The sequence below is a fragment of the Lutra lutra genome, chromosome 16 (assembly GCF_902655055.1).
Source record: "Lutra lutra chromosome 16, mLutLut1.2, whole genome shotgun sequence".
In the NCBI taxonomy this organism is placed as follows: domain Eukaryota; kingdom Metazoa; phylum Chordata; class Mammalia; order Carnivora; family Mustelidae; genus Lutra; species Lutra lutra.
The window spans coordinates 24,993,047-25,014,113 of record NC_062293.1 but is presented as its reverse complement, the minus strand read 5'-3'; the positions used below and the strand labels follow the sequence as shown (position 1 = coordinate 25,014,113).

Genomic DNA, 21,067 nt, shown 5'->3' with positions numbered 1-21,067 from the left:
AGAATTCTCAAAGGGTTGTCTTTTCCTTCCTTCTGCTAGTTTGACACAAACTCTGCCAGTGTGGACCAAGGGAGGAGGAGTTGCACTGTGGGCATGCCCAGGTGGGTTGATCCGAAAGACAGGAAGAGGCAATGGAATAGTAGTCAAATCCTGATTTAGCAAGTGCTATTCTAATAGGTCATTCCAGCGATGGGCAGGGGGGATGTGCCATTAGGACCTCCCCTTGACCTTTTTTTTCCCCTTGACCTTTGACATCCACCAATAATTGTGAGCTAAGCAGCCCACCCTGATTAAAGATAACTTGGGAGAAAAGGTCCTAAGAGGTTGTAACAGATTTCCCTGCCTTTCTTAGGCCTTCCATTCATCCTGCACATTGTTCCAAACTTCATTTTTCTTTTTTAAAATTTTCTTTATTTATTTGACAGAGAGAGATAGAGAGACAGCAAGATCAGGAACACAAGCAGGGGCTGGGAGAGGGAAAGTAGGCTTCCCGCTGAGCAGGGAGCCCGACTCAGGGCTCGATCCCAGGACTCTGGGATCATGACCTGAGCCAAAGGCAGATGCTTAATGACTGAGCCACCCAGGCACCCCTAAACTTCATTCTTCTAAAGCAGACCTTCTCTCCTCTCTACTGGAAAACCTTCAGTGGGGACTTCTTGCTCACTTCGTAAAGTGCAAGGTCTTGTCCTGGCATTCAAGGCCCTCCCTGGTCCCGCTAACCACGGACTACCTTTCTAGTCCAAGTTCATAGTTTCCTACTTGCCTTCACAAACCAACTTAGTGGCTCCAGTGGAGTGGGGAGTGTTGAGAACACCAACACCTACTGGGTTTGGGGAAGAAGGGTGGCGGGAATGCTAGAAGACCTACTTTGTATGGGAAAGACTCTTACTAAAGAATTGTCCCCAAAGAAATGCCAATAACAGCCCCCCCCCCAGTGAAAACACATGCCAGATTGCGTTCTTGTCTACACTCGCCCATGCTTTCCCTGCACCCTCTTTGCTCAGTGTCACCTCAACCTGGAGAGTCCTCCCCCCACATTTCATGGGTCCAGACATCCCCACCGTCCAGGATTTTCTCTTCCACAGAACATCTGCGAAGTCACCTCTGCCCCCTACTCTTGACCTTGATTTGCCGGGGTTCCTATCCACATTCCCATGAGGCATTTAACACTCTCTGCGTCGGGTTGTAGTGTGTGGTGTGTGTTCTCTCTCCTACTCTACATTTTAAAAGGGCAGGACCTTTTCATGACTGAGCCTTCCCCCTTCCTCTTCTTTCTCCCAACCAGTGTCCAATCTTTCCCCCCAGTCAAAGGTCCTTGCTCCCCGTGGGAGCTCCTGAGTGTTCATTGAAGGAACAGATGAAGGGCTATAGACAGCACAGGACCAAGGTTGGGATGGAGGGTCAAAAGCCAGACCCCTGAGCTCTCCCCCGCGCAACATCACATTAAGTTACTTCAAGCTCCTCTGGATCCAAGGCTCGGGGTCTAGCAGCCCAACCCCTCCACTGATGTGCCCCCTGGCCCGACGTCACAGCGTCCTCACTCTCCTGCTTCAAATGGCCTCCATGTGGGACTCTGCCGTTGCCGTCGCCTGCCCGCAGCTCAGTGCCTCCTGCTTTTGTCTGGAACTTCTTTCTCCCTCCATGAGTCCCAGTCCTTCTCCCTGTTTTGGCCCAACTTAAAGTCCCTCCTCTGAAGGAATTCATCTCTGGCCTACTTGCCCCAGCTTTCTGAGCACATAAAGTCTCGCTTCATAAGAAGAACACAGGCTCTGGATGCTGGCAACACGGGGATTGAGAATTCAACAAGGAAAGAGCCATGAGGCCTGCCCGAGCTGGTAGAAGCCGGGATGCTTGGGCAAGGCCAGGTGCCCAGAGCTGGAGGCGAGAACATGGAAATGTACTGGCTCAGGGAAACCACTTATAGGTGAAAGAGAACCCCTTTGCATGGAACCCTGGGTGGATGGGGAGGAGGGAATCTTTCTAGCACCCTCCAATCAAGCTACCTTGGAAGAGAGAGAAAAGCCAAAAGGACAAGGCCACTTTGGGGGAGCTGAAAGCTGTTGTCACCCCTGAAGTGTAAGCCCAGCCATCCAGATTAGCCACAAAGGCCAGGATCGAACCTGACCACCCCGCCCACGGGCCCACTGGCTGAGAACAGCCCAACTGTATAGCTTACAAGCTAACAGTAGTATTTATGCTTCTGAGTGGTTGAGTGGTTGGGGGAAATCAAAAAAGAAAGACAATTTGGTGACTCATGAAAATTAGGTGAAATTCAAACTTCAGTGTCCACAAGTCAAGTGTTGTTGGAACAGAGCTATGCCCATTACCCTTCAGCAGCGGGGCTGGAGAGTTCCAGCAGACCCCCTCATGGCCTGCAGAGCCAAAAGTATTCACTCTTCCCCCCGCTTTGCAGGACAAGTTTGCAGAGCCCTGACTCAGGGGATTTGATAGTCTTGGAGAAGAAGAGGAAGAAGACCAGAATTTGGAAGTCTCAGGCACCAAGCAGGCTGAGGGCTTTAAGTCTGATACAGTGTAATTGTCACCAGAGTTCCTGCTCATGACAAGGCTGAGGCTTTGGCGATCTGGAAAACAGAGTGACACCAGGGGCCTGGCACACAGATTTATGATGCCCACTGGTCTCCGTGGCTGGCACATGTTTCTGAACTAGACAGGAGGTGGGAATGAATGGCGGTAGCAAACAGATGGGAATTAGGAAGGACATGACGGTCCCCTAGAATTTCAAGGATCTCCAGGTCTGGGGTAAAAGCGCTTCCTTTCCACCCTTTTGCCCTTCAGGTGGGTTTTGCTGCTGGACCGTCCTTCCAAAGCAAGGAGAGGCCACAGCTAAGAAAGGGAGCCCAGTGTTCAATGACTCCCAGAAACAGGAGCCTCTGGCAGTTTTAACCCCTGGGTGGAGAAGTCTCTTGGTTAAGACCACATCTATCCTGGGGACACCGGGGTGGCTCCATTGGTTAAGCGTCTGCTTTTGGCTCAGGTCATGATCCCAGGGTCCTGGGATGGAGCTCCTCATCAGGGGTGGGGGTGTGTGTGGGGGGGGGGTCCCTTCTCAGCGGGGAGTCTGCTTCTCCCTCTGCCTCTGCCCCTCCCCCTGCCCATGCACCCGCACATGGTCTCTCAAATAAGTAAATAAAATCTTTTTTTAAAAAGGACCACATCGGTCCTAGAAACCTGGATAAAAGAGCTACAGAAGCTGCTCAGTGTGGACTGTGCCAGACCAAATCTCTCCCAAGCATTCAACAGCAGGAGCTCTCTGCCTCTCGCTAGACACTGCCTCTTGTCCCCACTTGCCTTTGTCAACCTCTCAGTGTGAGCATTTCCCTCCTCCAACCCTCCCTTCAAGATCCTGTCCAAAACTCACTTCCTTCAGGGCTCCTTCCTTGTCCGACTCCGCCCCCGCTGAAATCACAACAGGAGAAAACTGAGCAGGAGACTTTCACATCCTCAAGAACAAACCCTTCCTCGAGGTGAGGAGGGAGAGGGAACTTGCCCTACGTCCCACAGGATGCAGGTGACAAAGCCAGGGGTGGAGTTCAGGCCTCCTGACCCTCTGTCCAGGGCTGCTTTCATCCCATCTCTAGTTTGCCAGTCTTAGATCTGAGGCTCCGTGTCATATAAATCTTTCCTTGCACTCACAGGTGAGTGAGCACGTGTGAAGTCTTCATCATTTCCCCAAGCATACTTTCTTCCCTGTCTAGACTCTCGAAGGTGGGGGACAGAGACAATGTCTTCCCTTTTGGGAGGCCCTGACCCAAGGCAAGTCTGGGCTGGACTTCCCAAATTTCTTGCTCCAGAAAGCAACTCCATTTATTGGAACGACACGGGTTCTAGAATTAGAAAGATTTGGGATTGGAGTCTGATTCTGCCATTTATTAGGTTGGAAGACATTGGGTAAATTACTTACATACTTCAAGCATCCTTTTTTTCTCTTAGCAAAAAAACTGAGGAAATAGGAGTGCCTGCCTAGCCCAGTCAGTAGAGCACTTATTTTTTATTTATTTATTTATTTTTTTTAGGTACATGGAGCCTAATGCGGGGCTTGAACTCATAACCCTGAGATCAAGACCTGAACTAAGAGTTGGACCCTTAACCAACTGAGTCACCTAGGTGCCTGGAGAATCCAACTCTGGATCTCAGGGTCGTGAGTTTGAGCCCCACGTTGGGTGTAGAGGTTACTTTAAAAATAAATAAGTAAAATATTTTTTTTAAACCTGGAAATAAATATCCACATCACAGCGTTGTTGAGGAGTCAATGAGCAAATGTGAAAATGCAGGGCTCAGCGCACAGTAGATGCTCAAAATATTCTTGTTCCCTATTTGTGTTCTGTGGGACTGGCTGTGTCTTCCAGTGTCAGAGACCCGGAAACTTCTTTGGCATCCTGAGATAGCAACGGGCATCTCTGTGCCCCTGATTGCATGCTGGATATCGAGAAGGAAACATAGGGAGCATCCTAGGTCTCACTCTGATTTGATTCAAACAAGAAGATGCAGGAGGAGTTGGGTTCGGGGCTTCGCCTCCTCAGGAACCCAGATGTCTTGGAATAGATGTTTTGACCGAGCACTCAGAACAAGCTGTGTCCAGCCCATGTTTGTAACAGCCCGGTACAAGTTGACTGGGCCAATGCCCAAGTGCATTTTGTACAGGGACTCTGTTTTCTAGCCTTTTCTATGCCACTGTTTGCACAGGTCGCTTCATATCCCCAAGGCTCCGTTTCCCCATCCTTACGATGATAGCAGAAGTCCATTAGCCATATGCCAACTGAGCTCAGGGGGGAGTGTCCCGCAGGTCCAGTGGGGCTCTGAGTCCCTCCTTCCCCTGCTGCAGACAGAGTAGTGAATCAATCAGTCCAACATGAAGACCCTAACCATTGCTGTCGTTTGAAGGAAGGACTCCATTGCTGCAAAAGTTTGAAAGCCAGAGTCCTGGTTGTCCGAGGTTCCTTCCATTACCCTTGGGTTTCAGGCCTGCCTGGGAAGGCAATGATCTCTCTTCTCCACTAGATGGCAGCAGCCTGCCTGCTCCTGCAGGTGCCAGGCTACACCGGTGAGTACAAGATGTTCAGAAAAAGATCTCAGGGAAGGACTAGCAGGCTGTCAGCGCTAGCCCTGCGGACAAATAAGTAGGCCGAGGTGACCCTTTGTAGACAACTTCTGGATATAGAAACCCCGGGGCATCTATGGCTGTAAATATACCAAGTGTCTCGCCCCAACCACCAGCCAAACGGGTGCTACCCATCTTTGCCAGGTGGGAGATTGCCACCCAGCTCAGCTTTACTTCTTTCTTAAACCCGGGAGGCTCCCGGGGAGCTGGGTACTCAGGCTTCGGCAGCCGGAGATCCATCTGGGGAGCTCCCGCAGTTGTTAATGAACTAATGAAACTCAAAGTAGACGTCAGATTCTCTTTCTGAGGCTCCGGGAGTTTCCTTCCAATTTCTCAAAGCACTCCTAAAGAGGAGCAAACAGTAGAGAACAAGTACCGTTTCCACAAGTTGTTCCATGCATTCACCCACTAATGATTGTCGGGTACCCACTGTGCACAGTCCTGGGATTAGAAGACGAATCAGACACAGGTCCTTTATACAGAAGCTCATACAGGTTGGTCCAAATGACAGGTGATCGTGTCATGGGTATCAAAGTACCTTCTATTGTTTGTCTTCTTCCTTCAGATTTCTCTTCCTTGTTGTTTGGTTTGGGTCAAAAGCTAAATGATGAGGCCGTGGAATGGGGAACGAAAGTGGGAGTGGAGGTGTTTGGAGGGAAGCCACAGACAGCTCAAATGTTTGCCGTAAGGAATCCACGGAGTGGAATGAAGAACCGGCCACGCTGTCCCTTACTGATGTGTACAGATCTTAAAGCAAAGCATTTTCCCGTCCTCTCCCTTAATTTTCCTGGAGGGTCTCTGACCCACCAGCTTCATCTTATAAATGCACACTGCCTGATTCTTTAAATTGCCTTAAAAATAATCCTTAGTGGTTCAATACTATTTTTTAAGTTTGTGGGGTTTTTTAAAAGATTTTACTTATTTATTTGACAGAGAAAGAGATCATAAGTAGGCAGAGAGGCAGGCAGAGAGGGTTGGTGTGAAGCCCCGACGCGGGGCTCGATCCCAGAACCCTGAGATCATGACCTGAGCCACCTGAGCTGAAGGCAGAGGCTTAAACCACTGAGCCACCCAGGTACCCCTGTTTTGTTTTGTTTTGTTTTGTTTTTTAAAGTAATCACTCTACCCAACATGGGGCTTGAACTCACAACCCAGAGATGAAGATTTTGCATGCTCTTGTGACGGAACCAGCCAGGCACCCCGATGCTTTTTATTTTAAAGGATACAGAGACATGTAAGGAAGAAAGCAAAATTCCATTGCCCGCAGGTAATATTTTTGAAATATATAAACCTTACTAAAAAAGGCAAACAGTCCCAAAAGATAACTAATGCAGAGTGAAACCTTCCCACCACTTTTCTCCCAGTTCCTCTCCCCCAAAATAACCACTGTCAGGTTGCTTCAATTTCTTTCCAGACACGAAAAATCATGCATTCTCGCCACAGCAGCATCTACTAATCCGCCCCGTTCTTCTGCTACGGCATTTTTCTCTGTACGGATCTATCATGTTTTGTTGTCACCAGTTGGTTTGCGGAGGACTTGGTGGTGGTTTGCAAGTATTTTGCTGTTGGAAACAAAACCACAGTGCATGCTGCCTGATTTCTTTTAAAGGACCCAGTGATCGGTGATCTCTGCACAGGATTTCTCTAGAGAGCAAAAGAGTCTTCGTGCCTAGGATCCTAGGAAATAATCTTTGGGGTCAGGGAAAGGCAATGCTTGAGCCCCCTTCCCCTCCCCCCTGCAAGCCACACAGAGGTTCGTGTTATGAATGTGTGACTCTGGCTTTTTTTAAGGAAGTCATTACTCCACCTCCCATCCCTGCCAAGTTGACTGCTAAGGGGCCAGCCAGCTGAGCATGGCCACCCCAGGACACATCTCCCAGCTGGTTGAGGGCTAGCTGAATGGGTGGATGGGCTCCCTGGCACCCTCGGCTTGGGCCAAGGTTGCTCAGCTCAGCTGGTGTTCGTGGCTGCACGGGGCTGCTCTGAGATTCACAAACAAACAGGAAGCCAGTCCACTTCCTCCTTGCTGGGGCTGGTCCCCCGTCCTTATCGCCTGTTAGCCTGGAGGGGAAGGGGCAGCTCAGGATTCCCAAGGCAGCTTCCTGGCAGAGGTGGCCGGGGAATTGTGGGTCCTCCTGCCAAGATGGGCTTCCCATCTCTGTGCACCCATTTGCCCAGCTGGGACAGCTTCATCGACAGCCAAAGTTAAGCTCAGCTCTCTCCCTTAGGGAAGCCTTTTCTGATAAATCCCACCATGTTTGTCTCCCTCTCCTCCTGTTAATTCTGAGATGCCTAGTACGGGGCTCTCTAGGTGCTTGTGGTGGGAGACTTTTCTCCCTGGAGGCAGCACTGACCTACTTCCTTTTGCCGCCTCCTCCTACCCGCCCAGCATGGCTCTCTCTGCCCAAGGGGGACACCTGAGAAAGGTGTGTAGACTGAACGACTGACCAACTCGTAAAGGCGGGTCAGGGACAAAGGAGACGATGGAACAATGTTGAAGCCGCAGCTCATGGTGGGACCAGAAGGCATCGCTCCTTGGGACCCTGGGACAGTTCCTCCGGGGTGGCGACAATCACCAGAGCGTGAAACAGAGGTGTGGCCAGGACGGAGGCTGGAGATGAGAGGGGCCGATATTCTCTCTCATCAGCGAGTCCTCAAGGCCTGCTGGACCGCGTGGAAAATCTGTTCCCTGCTTTTTAATCTGTAGTACATTATACAGGGGGGCTCGTTTTTTAAAGGAATTTTAAAACATGGTCGACAGAAAAACAAGGCTGAAGCTCTTTGCTCCTTGGCGTGACTCAGAGCTTGCAGTAGGCCACGGCAGTGCCCCGGGCCGTCATTAAGACTATCGCTTACTTTCTTTGGAGAACATTAGCCCTGGGCCCAGCAGGCCGCAGTGAGTCACTGTCAGTTGCTTTAAAACAAACGAAAAAAAAATCTCTGATACCAACTTGTTTAGTTGCCACTGTTCTCTTTTTTGAGAAAGCCGGGCACAGAAACCGAACTTCAAAACAAGCAACAATTACAACAAAACCCTGAAAGGCCAGTTATCTCCCCATTTTGCAGTTGCTGAGGCTTCAAACAAAATTTCTCTGTTGAGCTCCTGAGGTGCAGAGAAGCATGAGACGTGAGACAGGGTGGGGGCTGGAGACCAGCTGGTGAGGACAGAGTGGACAGTGGCTGGGGGGCTGGGCTGGGGCTGAGGTCAGAGAGCTAGGAGCACAAAGGGCTTCCTGGCAGCAGAGACCTTCCAGAAGTTTTGAAGAAGGCAGTGGGGGAGTGGTGGGGAGCAGCGGTGAGGGGAGCTCTCTGAGCTGCATCTCCCAGGATGAGAGAATTCCCCAGAAGTCCCCCTAGAGCCTCCAAAGGGCATCAGGAATGTGGGTCACACAGGTGGCCTCAGAGATGGCCCTGGTGGCCCTCTGGGGATGTGTGAGGCTCTGGCGCTCTTTAACTTCACCTAGCTCCACAGATGGTCTTCACCGCATCCCCCGGGGCTAAGCTCAGCTCCCCCGTGTGTCCCGTACAGTTCCCAAAGCTTCAACCCATGGCCAGTGTGTGGAGTATTTACTCCACCAGCAGAGGAGGGAGAGCTTAACAGAGGGGAGGGTGAGGAGGGCTAAGGCTGGAGCCAGAGGTGAGGGACACAGCAGTGGTCTCCGAGGCTGGAACGCTGCTCTCAGCCCTCCAGCATGCCCGCAGCCCTGCCCAGTCCCAACTGGACAGTGAGAGGTGAGTGAAAACCTCAGGTTAAAAATACCCACTCTTGTTGTAAAGAGAAAGAAGAACAGGAAGGAAGCGTGGGGAGGCAAGGCAGAAGAGACAAAGAGCCCCAAAGGAGAATGAGCTGTTATGAATGGCCGGAAGCTGATCAGGTAGAAAGGTGGGGACCGCCCTCCAGGTGCCCAAGGGGCCAGTGGGCAGGGGACAGGGTTGAGGGTGTGCTTCAGGCAGCCCCTCCCAGAGCGGTGATAGGGTCCCACTGGTGCCAGTTTTCAGATCTCCCCGCCAAGAGCCTTGGCCCAGGAATGGAGTGACCAGGCAGAGAGCTACCCCCAACCCCCACCCGGCAAGAACAATGGGGACACAGTTGTACCTGTCATTTGTCCGGGGGGAGAGAGCCATCTGGGTCACGGGTTCCTCAGCCTTGTGCAGGGTGGAAGGTTGTTCCGCTGGCCTTGGGAACAGCAGCCACTCTTGTGGAGGGAAGGGAGAGGGGTGAGGGTCAGTGAGGTACGGGGCACTGCCGGTGCCGTAGAGGTCACGATCAGGGCTCCGGATCCAGGAGGCAGAGTGTGACTTCTGGCTGTGCCCCCGACTAGCTGCGTGACCTAGGCCTGTCAGGAGGCTTCCCCAGCATCAGTTTCCTCATCTATAAAATGGACACGCCGGAAGTGCCCACATTACACAGCGCTATGGTCAGCATGGGGTAAGCTGATATACCCAAGACGGCTAGAGCCATACCCAGTGCCTAGTAATCACTTTAAGTGTTAGGTGTGGAGGTGTGGAAGAAAGGGGGCAGTGCAGGTGACAACGGGGAAGAAAGGCCTGACACCTCAGGTCCGTGGGACAGCCCTTCCCAGAGAGTCTGCCACCACACCGGGCAAGGAGGGAGCAGGAAGAGGAGGGTAGAGAGAGAAATAACATCTGTGCCCAAGTGTTCAAGAACCAGCATTGAGGGGAGGATACAAGCAATTCAACCATCACATGTCGGCGTAGGGAGTTTCCTTCCAAGTGCTACGGTGTGGAGAGACGCAGTAATTTTCTCTGCCTTCGGTGTTTGGAAGGTGCCAGGGCTGCTGGTCTTGGAGGTTAAGTGACAGAATTCAGCAGGCAGAGCAGAAAGAACGTGAGTTGCTGAGTAAGAATGAACACGGGCCTCGGCCACTCCTGGGTGGTTGGCTAGGGGTGACCAGTCTGGAAAGGTCTGTAGGGTTAAGCCAAGAGTTCACACTTTCCCCTATTGACATGAGGCAAATGGAGAGGCTAGGAAGAGGGGAGACCCCAATTGGACTTGTGTGTCTGGCAGATTTCTCCGGCAGAGATGTGGAGAGTGAAAGAAGGGAAGAGCGCGGCGGGAGGCTGAAATGACCCTAGCAGGGGTCAGGGTGCTCAGCCATGGGTTTGTGGTTTCTCGTCTGTACAACGGAGCATTTAGTGGGGCCCTTAATGGATATTGGGAATAAAGCAAGAGAAGTGGGCTTTACAAAGGTGGTTTTGGAAGTGAACTTGAGGAGGGCTGAGAGAGCCAGGAGGGCGCTGGAGGTGGTTGAACTGGCGCATGTGCTGATGGAAAGGAGGCGGGATGGCAGGAGAGCCCCTCCTCAGACTGAGTCAAGGCGACTTCACTGTGATTCCAACACGGGGCTGGACAGGAGCGGAGGGCCATTGTGTGCCACATGGGGGCTCCTAGGGGCAGCATGGGAGCGTGCTGGAGAGGAGGACAAGGCTCTCTCCACGTTTATAGATCATAGCTGGAAAACCGCAGAGGATCACAGTTTACGTTACCTGGTTAAGTGACATTATGGATTCTGTTATCTAACTTGAACGGAATCAACTTCCCCAAAAGTGGATGCTCAGGCAGGTGGGGGTTAAAAAGATTCCTGAGGGTGCCTGGGTGGCTCAGTCCATTGAGCGGCTGACTCTTGATTTAGGTTCAGGTCACAGTCATGATCTTGTGGTGGGGGTGGGGCTGTGAGATTGAACCTCACATCGTGTAGGACTCCTCAGTCCACAGGGTATCTGCTTCTCTCCCTCTCTCTGCCCCTTCCCCTGCTCGCTCTTTCTCCCAAATAAATGGATGAATCTTAAAAAAAAAAAAAAAAAAAAAAAAAGATAGAGAGAGAGAGAAATTCCTGCAAAGACACCCCAGAGCAAAAATCTTCCTAATTCGGCACAGGAGAAAATGACATGGATGCAGCTTCTCAGATGAGCTTTTTTTTTTTTTTTTTTAAATTTTTATTTATTTATTTGACTGACAGAGATCACAAGTAGGCAGAGAGGCAGGCAGAGAGAGGGGGGAAGCAGGTTCCCCACTGGACAGGAAGCCCAACACGAGGCTCGATCCCAGGACCCCGGGATCATGACCTGAGCCAACGGCAGAGGCTTTAACCCAGTGAGCCACCCAGGAGCCCCCGAGCTCTTTTTTAAGCCCCATCACGAGGTGAAAATGTCTACAGTCTGATCAGGTCTAAAGTGAAGAGCCACAGAGAACTCTTTTGTCCTTTGTAATTATCAATTATATTGAAACGTGAAGTAACCAGGACACCTGGCCGGCTCAGTCAGTAACATATGTGACTCTTGACCTTGGGGTTGTGAGTTCAAGCCCCACAGTGGGCGTGAAGCTTACTTTAAAACAAAACAAACAAAAAAGAATAAAAGAAATATGAGCTTACCCTTCTACCATGGTTGAAAACGAACCTCACCCCAAGTTTACACTGTCTTGAGATGCTAAGGATAGTTGGCCATGTCATGGAATGCGTATCTGGGGTGCAATGCTCAAATCCCGTCACTGATGAGCACTGATGGCACGGGAGTTGTCACTTGCGCATCATCTGATGTGGGCAAGCATTCTGAAGGCAGAGCTTTCGGGTCCCAGGGCACGCACTGGTCTTCTACTCGATCAGTTTCATACACCTGTCATACTACAGATTGCATTTACCTCTTAGAACAAGGAATGCTTCTATTCGAAGCATGGCCGCAATGGCTCACCTCTCTTTCGTTGCCTGGGTCCCTCTCTTCCTTCTGGAGGGGAAGATTAGTCAAGCTCCCTGGAGAAAAGCATTCAGTAGATACAAGGCGTTACTAAAGTCACGTTACTATTATTAACAACACAAACAGGCCGGGGTTGAACACCGCTCCAAGGGTTCTACTAAGGACCCAGGTGAGAGGTTTCTAAACACATCCCACACCGTTCAATCTCTTTCACCTTATGACCCCAGGGGGTCTTCTGGTGTGTAAGTCCTTTGGGGAATGGACATCGCTGGGGCTTTGAAAAACGGAAGCCCCCAGAAGGTGGGACTGCCCTTCTCCAAGGAGGGAAGGGCTCACCTCCTACTAGGAAAGGTGCAAGGTCACACCGGACCCCCAGCTGCTTGGGGAAAGCATCCCACGGGTCAGCCAAAGCCAAGGAACCAATACCTTCATGGGAGACCCAGGGGCCTGCTCCCCACTAGCGAGGACGCTGGGAGGGCGGAAGTACAAGCATAAACTTTTATATTAAAATAATTATTTTTATTTATTTATTTTTTATATTTTATTTATTTATTTGACAGAGATCACAAGTAGGCAGAGAGAGAGGCGGAGGGGTGGTGGTGGTGGTGGGCAGCAGGCTCCCTGCTGAGCAGAGAGCCCAATGCAGGGCTTGATGCCAAGACCCTGAGGCCATGACCTGAGCTGAAGGCAAGGGCTTAACCCACTGAGCCACCCAGGCGCCCCTTATTTTTATTTTTTCAAAGCACATTTGTGTGGGGAATTGTATAGGGTGGGGATGATTCTTGGCTATAATTTATGTCCCACACTTACCGAGCACGTGCCTCGTGCACAAGGCATTGTACAGGCACATGGGGATCAGAGAGTGAATGAGACTTCAGCACGGAGATGATCCACACAAGCAGGGCTCCTGGATGGCACAGTAGGTTGGGCGGCGGACTCTTGGTTTCTGCTCAGTTGTGTGATCTTGGGGTCATGGGATTGGGCCCTGCATCCAGCTCTTTACTTAGCTTGGAGTCTGCTAGGGGTTCTCTCTCCCTTTCCCTCTGCCCCTTCTCTTCTCTCTCTCTCTCTTGCTCACTCTCTCTTTCAAATAGATAAATAAATCTTAAAAAAACAACAACAGGGACGCCTGGGTGGCTCAGTTGGTTAAGCCGCTGCCTTCAGCTCAGGTCATGATCCCAGTGTCCTGGGATCGAGTCCCACATCAGGCTCCTTGTTCTGTGGGGAGCCTGCTTCTCCCTCTGCCTCTGCCTGCCACTCTGTCTGCCTGTGCTCGCTCTCTCTCTCTCTCTCTGACAAATAAATAAAATCTTTTTTAAAAAAATAAAATAAAAAATAAACAACAACAACAACAACAACAAAGATATGCAAGCAAGCCCCACAGGAGGTGGGTCCCCGGAACTCTTTACCCAAAGAGGAGCCAACATTCCATGGTGGGACGAGGGTCAAACATACCTATGCTGGCAATGAACTCTGGCTTGGGTTTTGAAGGCTAGGATGGGCTGGCCAGGTGTAGATGAAGGACATGATATTTCCCAAGCAGGACTGGAGCGCCACGTGAAAAAGCATGGGCTATGACCAACAGTGAATGGTTACTTCCGGCCAGCGTCTAGAGGGTAAAGAAGAAGAGTAGGGCTGGAAAATTGGATAAGAACCAGATTTTAAACAGCCACATGCTAGACTGTGAGATCCAGAGTTTATCTTCAGTGAGCAATGGGGAGTCTCGGAAAGTTTTGGGGCAGGTAAGGCAGTGAACCTAAAGAAGTCAAAAACAACACCAAACTCGCCCACGGTCCTACGGCAAGTCAGTCTGTGGGCCAGCCGGGCCTTGAAGTCAGAGTTGTATTGACACAGGCAATTCTCCTGGGCCCCACGGTGACCAGACCCAGATGGCTCTGTGGGAAAGTGCTCCAGGCCAGGTGCGGGCAGGCAGCTTCTCTGGGAAAGCCTGGAGCCCGAGTTTCCAGGGAGCTGGGCGTTCTGTCCTGCTGTTGGCTTGGGTCGTGTTGAGCCAAATCTTCCCATGGAACCTGGGTGTTGGATGAGCCCATGGCTGGACTGCACTCCTTGGGAACCCAGAAGGGTTGGGCTGGGAATGGCAGACTGTGGGATCGTTGCAATAAAATGAAGGGAGAGGAGCCCTTCGAGTGTCCTGGGGTGTGAGGCGCACAGGGCGTGGGGCCTTGCATTCCTGGAGGGTTAAGACGCCACCACTGATGATTATCATTATTATTCCAGCTCTGGCTTCTCTGAGCTTTCATCCTGCAGGACCCTGCCTTGCTGGCCCGGCCCCACCAACCAGCGAGGCCTCCTGGGGCAGGGTGCGGTGGGCGGCTCCTAGCTGCAAGGAAACACAGCCAGACTGTAGGTTTCTTACCCCATGAGCTTAGGGAACTTTCTAGTGCTGAGCAGCTTCCTAACCCTAGAAGCATGGTCAGAATTTCTCAGGCACGGAGAACTGAGAACTGAGAACTGAGAACTGAGGCACGGAGTTGAGGAATGATTCGACCTAGGTCCTAGAGTAGAGACCCTCCCTCCCCCTCCCATCTGCTACTCACTAGGCCAGGCTTATCCTTCCCCAACTGGGGCAGATCTTGTCAGCCTGGAGGGGACCCAGGGAAGGTGTGGATTCTAGAAGAGAGAACTGGACTGTGGCCAGGACAGCAGAGCTGTTGCCCTGCTTGCCAGACGCTGCGGGCATCATGAGGTCAGGTTCTTGGTTTCGCGTCTCCCTGGAAGGTCCTGCCATATGGGTGGATCTTGCCCAAGCGCCTGAGGGAGGCCAGCCCCGCAGACGTGCAGAACGCCCAGCTCTCTCGCATCAGAGGCCACAGTCAGCGCAGCATCCCAGGAGAGGAAGAGTCTTGTAAAGATGGGTCAGGCTAGAGGCAGAGGGACAAACAGTGGCTCAGAGACAAGGAAAGTGGTGTGTGTGTGTGTGTGTGTTTGCATTTGTTAACACGAGGAGGCTCCCATGGTGACATGCTGCTGCTTGTCAAAATGCTAGGATGGGGAACTGAGCGGGACCCCACAATCTGCAAGGACCCAGTCTAGCCATGGGAGCCCCAGGAGAAGGGAGGGCATGGCCCGCAAAGCTGTAGGTTGAGACCCAGCCTTATAGGGGTTAGAATCGCCCTCTCTACTACTTCGGGTCCACCTAGAGTGTAACAATCTTTGGGAACATCGTATGGGTTTTTTTTGTTCATTTGTTTTGTTTTTGTTTTTGTTTTTGTTTTTAAGATTTTATTTATTTGACAGAGATCACAAGTAGGCAGAGAGGCAGGCAGAGAGAGAGGGGAAAGCAGGCTCCCTGCTGAGCAGAGAGCCTGATGCGGGGCTCGATCCCAGGACCCTGAGATCGTGACCCAAGCTGACGGCAGAGGTTTTAACCCACTGAGCCACCCAGGCGCCCCCATTGTCTGGTTTAAAACAGAGGAAGGATGGCTTAGAAGAATAGATCAAGGCACTTGGAGCAGAGAAGATAGGCAAGAGAACTCCGACAGCCTCCACGTGCTCTCAGGTGCTCAGTGCCTCCCAGAGTCGGCCAACCAGCCAAGCTCGCCTTTTCCAAATGTTCATTTATCAGCTACCGCGTGCAAAGCCCTTTTCTTGGAGCTATGGGTGTAGATACATAAGACCTCTGTCGGGGGCGCCTGGCTGGCTCAGTTGGAAGAGCGTGCGACTCTTGATCTCAGAGTTGTGAGTTGGAGCCCCAAGCTGGGTGCAGAGATGAATAAACAAATAAACTTAAAAAAAAAAAAAAAAAAGACATGATGGCCTCTGTCCTCAGGAAGCTCTCTCTGGAAAAAGACAAATCTTCCCTTTTGGCTTCACCCCCACTGCATGCAATAGGACACCAGAATCCCAAGGCGTCTTCTTCCTCCTTGGCCATTCTTGGCCGTGACCGTGCTGGCTCCGGCTCCTGCTCCAACCACCACCTCCCTGCGCTCATACAGGAGCAGCGCTCATCCTGACGGCCACCCCACTGAACCATTCCGCCTCTGGCCACGAAAGTCACCTCTGGAGCTTGCCATAGTGACCAAGCCACTCCAAGAAGCACTGTTCTTTGGTGACCCTCCCGTCTTCCAGGTCAAACGCAGTCTGTTAAGCCTCCACCCACTCACAGGCTCCTGGGGGTGACCCGAAGACCTTGCACTCATTCCCCTGTTGCTTAGCAGATACAGTTGGAACTTTTTGGCTATTTTCCAAGGGCCACCTATGTGTTTCTAACTATCATCATCATCATCATCATTATTATTATTACCCAACAGCGTCCCTTCCCATCCCCAGCACACCAGTGTTTGCGTGTCACTCTGCTTCTGAACAAGAGCGAGGCGCTCTTTAAGGGAATCCCTTCCAAGTTCAAGGTTGATTGTTGATTTATTGAACAAACATTTACTGAACCGTGGCTGTGCACCCGGCACTGTGACAGGTACTGAGCAGGCTCCGATGGCCACGAGGACAGACATGCCTCCTACCCTGGGGGAGCCCATGAACTCGCAGGGAGGACAGACACCAGTGATGAAAGTAGAGTGTGGTGTGTGGTCAGACTGGACGGCCACCCGGGGCCAAGAGTCTGGGCTGTCCTTTAACTGTGGCTTCTTAGATCTCTTTGACTTCCTGCTTGGATTCCCCACAGTGCGGATTGTATCTTGCTGAGGAGGCAGGGACAAGGTTCCCACAGGATGTCCACATGGTAAGACCCTAAAGGCACCAGACCCCATTCTGTGTCCCTCCCCCACCCTGCCCCCCAGAGGTGAGGTCCCTCCCTTCCCGAATTTGAATTCCGTCTCCTAGGGAAGTGAGGCAGGAAGCAGGGTCGGAACAAGAGCCTAAGAATTCCACATACAAACAAACCCATTTTAGTGAGGAGCCCTTTCACAATGTCGCCTCCCTGCTAGGAGCGGTCAGATCCCTCCAGAAAGCCGCCACTTTGCTGCCTGTGAAATCCACTGTCCCTCCTCTGGTCTCTGACGGCACTGCCCCTGACAGGTGGTGCTGTCGTGTCTCATTTTGAAACTTGTCGGTGAATGAAGGCTCGGACGCCTCCTGAGGCTGTGGGCTGTTGAGTCAGTGTTTAACCACTATAATTGGGAGAAACGTCTTCCAACTGTCTAACCCAGACGAGACAGACGCTGCAGATTCCACCCCCTTGCTCGTGGGCTGCCCTCTGCAGAATGTAGAAAACAAGGACAAGTCATAAAGAGCTCCCTACTCCCCAGGCTCCCGAAAATCCTCTCTAAAACTGACATAAGTAAAAGGCCTTTGGATCCGATGACTCTCCTTCTTTCCAAGTGTCAGCACTCCCGGGCGGAGTTGATTTCGAGGGTAGGGAGGGCTGGGAGGGGGGTGCTTGCCTGGGGCGCACGGGTGGGTGCCCTTCTCTCCCCCCTTCTCTGGCCTCTGTCACTGGCGGTGGGGTGATGTGCATGATCAAGGAACTCTGAAATGGGCCCCAGGAATGCCGGGAGGTGGGAGGTGGGTGGGGGATGGGGCTGTGCATAAGAATTGTGGTGTTAGAGGGTTCCTTCTTGGGTGTGCCTGGTAAAAGTGAAAGTTGCTGGAGCAATAAAATAAGAAACGCATTAGAGAAAGAAAAAAAAATTTTAAAGCTTTTATTTATTTATTTGACAGAGAGAGAGATCACAAGTAGGCAGAGGCAGGCAGAGAGGGGGAAGCAGGCTTCCCGCTGAGCAGGGAGCCCAATGCGGGGCTCCATCCCAGGACCCTTAGATCATGACCTGGGGAGAGATCATGAGGCAGATGCTTAACCATCTGAGCCACCCAGGTGCCCCAAGAAAGAAAATTTTCAAAGGCTGCTGCCCTAAGTCTGTGGGAGTTTCTGAAATGGAGGGGCAACTCACCATACCAAGAAGAGTTTTCTTCCTTTCTTTTTTCTTTTCCTTTCCTCTCTTCTCCTCCCCTCCTCTCCCCTCTCCTCCCCCTCCTCTCCTTTCTTTCCTTTCTTCTCTTTTCCTTTTTTCTCCCCCCTCCTACTCCCTCCCTCCCTCTCTGTCCCTCTCTCTTCCAAAATCTAAACCAGTGAGCTCCTAGATGAAGGATATCTTCATCTCTCTAGAGCCACAACCCAAACACCCTCCTCTTCTTTCCTGCAGCCTCAGCCCTGCCCTCCTTTCAGGTCGAGCTAAAGCATAGCTTCTTCAATGCCACCTTTCCCTAATCTCTGGTGGAATGCTCCTTTCTCTAACATCTCGTTTAATTCCATTAAACTATGCAGCTTGGTGTTGATCACACAGCGGCCCAGTCCTCTGCTTCCCCACTGTCCCATGCAAAAGAATCTTATCTTCTCAACCAGGTTGCAAACTTCTAGAGGGCAGAGGCCGTTCCGTATGTTTTGGACTCCTTCGGCACACTGAGCACAGGGCCGGGTACATAATAGACCTTTACTGAGACCTCCATTTGCCTTTTACTTCTCATTAAACATCAGAGAATTCATACAGGGGGAAAAAATTCATAAGTGTTATAAACATGAGTAAGTCTTTCTTTGGGTGGAGTAACCATCTTATACAACATCAGAGAATTCCTACTGGAAAGAGACTCTGTGTCTGATGTGTCCATGGGAGAGCCCTCAGGTGAGTTTGGAGGCTTGGAAGACACATCTGACTCAGTATTCTGGAACTCAGTCCCATGAATGCAGTGACTGTGGGGAAACCTTTGCTCAAGATGATACCTAACATCGGCGTGCCTATTAGAAACCACACACCCTGAGAATGTGGGAAAGTCTCCCCCAAGATCTTCAGCACCCAACACCAGAGAACTCACTTGAGAGTAAAGAGCAGTGCTAAGTGCGGGGGCGGGGTTGGGGGGCAGCGGGGATACGACGGGGTTCAAAGCCAGCACAGCTCCTGTTTCTGTGTATCTTGTCTCTAGACCCATTTCCCTGCTGAAGAAACCGAGACCCGGAGAAGAAGCATGGTACACAGTAGATGCCATGGGACTATGGCAAAACTTTGATTTGTGCCTTCTTCTTTTTTGAACATGAAACAGTGCCATGCCTGATTTCCTTTGTCTTCATCTCTCACTAGGAAGGGGGAAGGGAGAAAAGGGGAGGAGATTAGAGGGGAGGCGCAGTGGGGGGGTGGGGGGAAGGAGGGAAGGTTCTCCCAAAGCTTGTTATCCAAGGAGAGATGGGGCTGGAGGGGTTGCATTACATCCGGTGCACAAGTCCGAGTAAGAGCTCTAGTCTCCGGGGACCTTTATTTCACGAGCCAAGGACCATGCTAGGTGCAAAGGGAGATCAAAGGCGAGAAGAGAGGTCCTGTGCCCTCAAATAGCTTATAGTCCAGGGCGGGAACAGACAGGTCCTTTAATGGGAGTGCATATGAAATGCAGGAAAGGAGCCCCAGGAAAGGCTTCACAGAGGAGGTATTGTTTGAGCTGAGACAGAAAGGATGAGAACTTTGCCAGACAAACAAGTGAGGAGCCCGTGATCCAGGTGGAAGAAATAGCACGTGCGAATGCACGGAAGTGAGAGAGGTCCTGGCTCCTTGAAGATCCTGGAGAAGTTCAACCTGTCAAGCCTGGCAGGCTGTGGGGATGGGGGTGGGGACCGGGGCTGATAACCCAAGCCCCTTTTGAACGTCTTGCAGAGCCGATCTTATTTCCCTGTAAGTAATGGGGAGCTGTATTCGTGTTCTACTCTACGGCTGCTATAAAGCTTTACCAGCCATGCAATGGCTTCAACAACACAGATTTATTATGCTACAAGTTCTGGAGGTCAGAGGTATTGCGGCTCCAAAATCAAGGTGTCCGCAGCTTGTGTTCCTTCTGGAGGCTCTAGGGGAGATCAGTTCTTTGCCTACTCATTGCTCGAGGCTGTCCACACTCCTTAACTCATGTTCCTCTCCCATCTTCAGAGCGATTGCTCACAGCTTCCCGGCCCTTGCTTCCATGGCACGTCTCCCTCTCTGCCTCCTGCACTCCCGTCTCTCTCTTCTAAGGGCCTTCATGATTACACTGGACCCACCAGATAATTGAGGATACAGTCTGCATCTCAGGATCCTTACCTCGATCCCAGCTGCAAAATCACAGGTGCTAGGAATTAGGATGTGGACATCTTTAGAATATGGACATCTTTCAGGGGCCATTGTTTGCTTACCACAGAAACCACTGAAGAACTCTGAGCAGAAGGCTGGTGTGTGACTGTATTAGGGTGTTAGGCAGTGTAGAGTCATGGTTAAAATAGCAGGCTTAGGGGTCTAAACCTGGGTTCAATGCTGAGCCCACCATGAAAGAGCTCTGTAACCTTGGATCATTTCCTACTTCATTTCTCTCTGCCTTGGTTTTCTCATCTGTAAAATGAAACTACCTACCCCAAATGGCGGTTGGAAGGATTATACGGGACAATAGAAGTGAAACAGGACAGCAGAAAGCACTCAATGAATTGGGAACATCTTGGTACTCCATAAGCGCTAAGCATAGAGACCTGATCAAGAAAACGCCATTCACAGTCCAGGTCATGAAGAGCAAAACCTAGCCCCTCGGGGGCCCATTTCCCCCAGGACCATCAGCGAGATAGGGAAGGGGGTACCTGAGCACCAGAGGATTCTCTGGTCCAGAGGAAACAGGCAGCTCCTCCAAATGGCACATTTCTCTGTGGGGCATTTTTCTTCCTCCTCTCTTTTGGCATAAAGAAATGAGGGATGGAGGCTGCCCTGATCTGTTCCGGTAATAAGGTGGGATTCTGTCTGGATGTTGGATAATACTAAGTAGTAGACAATGGTTTGTCTTAAGCTTTCTTCTGTGAGATGTCTGAAATAACCATTTAGTTTGATGTGGGAGCCAGTGAAAGACTTGGTGACATTTTTATCCATGTACCCTGTATGTTGATGAGTGTGCTTATCAGAGTTGGTGGGCACCTGGTTCTGGGTCCCTTGATTCCTCAATACATTTTGGCTATCTTCTCTGTTCCCATTTGCTAGAACCAATAAACCTGAAGTTCTCAAAGTATGCCTCTCCTCCCCGTCACTTTTTTCTCTAAGAAATTCCAAAAGAGTGAATACGAATCTCCTAGCAATTAACCTACAAGTAGGTTTGCCAGATAAAATACAAGACAACCAGTGCATCTGAATTTCAAATAAACAATGAATAATTTTAGTATTTAGTACTAAATGTTTAGTACTACTTTGTTAACCAGATTCTTTTATTAACCAGAACATTCTGTTCCCAGCTTCAGTGTGTGACACTTTACTGCATATTCTTTGATGCAGTCTA

The 21,067-nt window shown here is 51.0% G+C and overlaps 1 long non-coding RNA gene across 1 annotated transcript; it reads left to right on the top strand.

The window, feature by feature from the left end:
* The first annotated feature begins 16,358 nt into the window (after window positions 1-16,358).
* On the top strand, window positions 16,359-20,769 carry LOC125087433 (uncharacterized). Its single transcript, XR_007123438.1, has 3 exons — window positions 16,359-16,529; window positions 18,725-18,769; window positions 19,711-20,769. It is a non-coding gene; the product is annotated as an uncharacterized LOC125087433 (long non-coding RNA).
* Window positions 20,770-21,067: the final 298 nt, after the last annotated feature.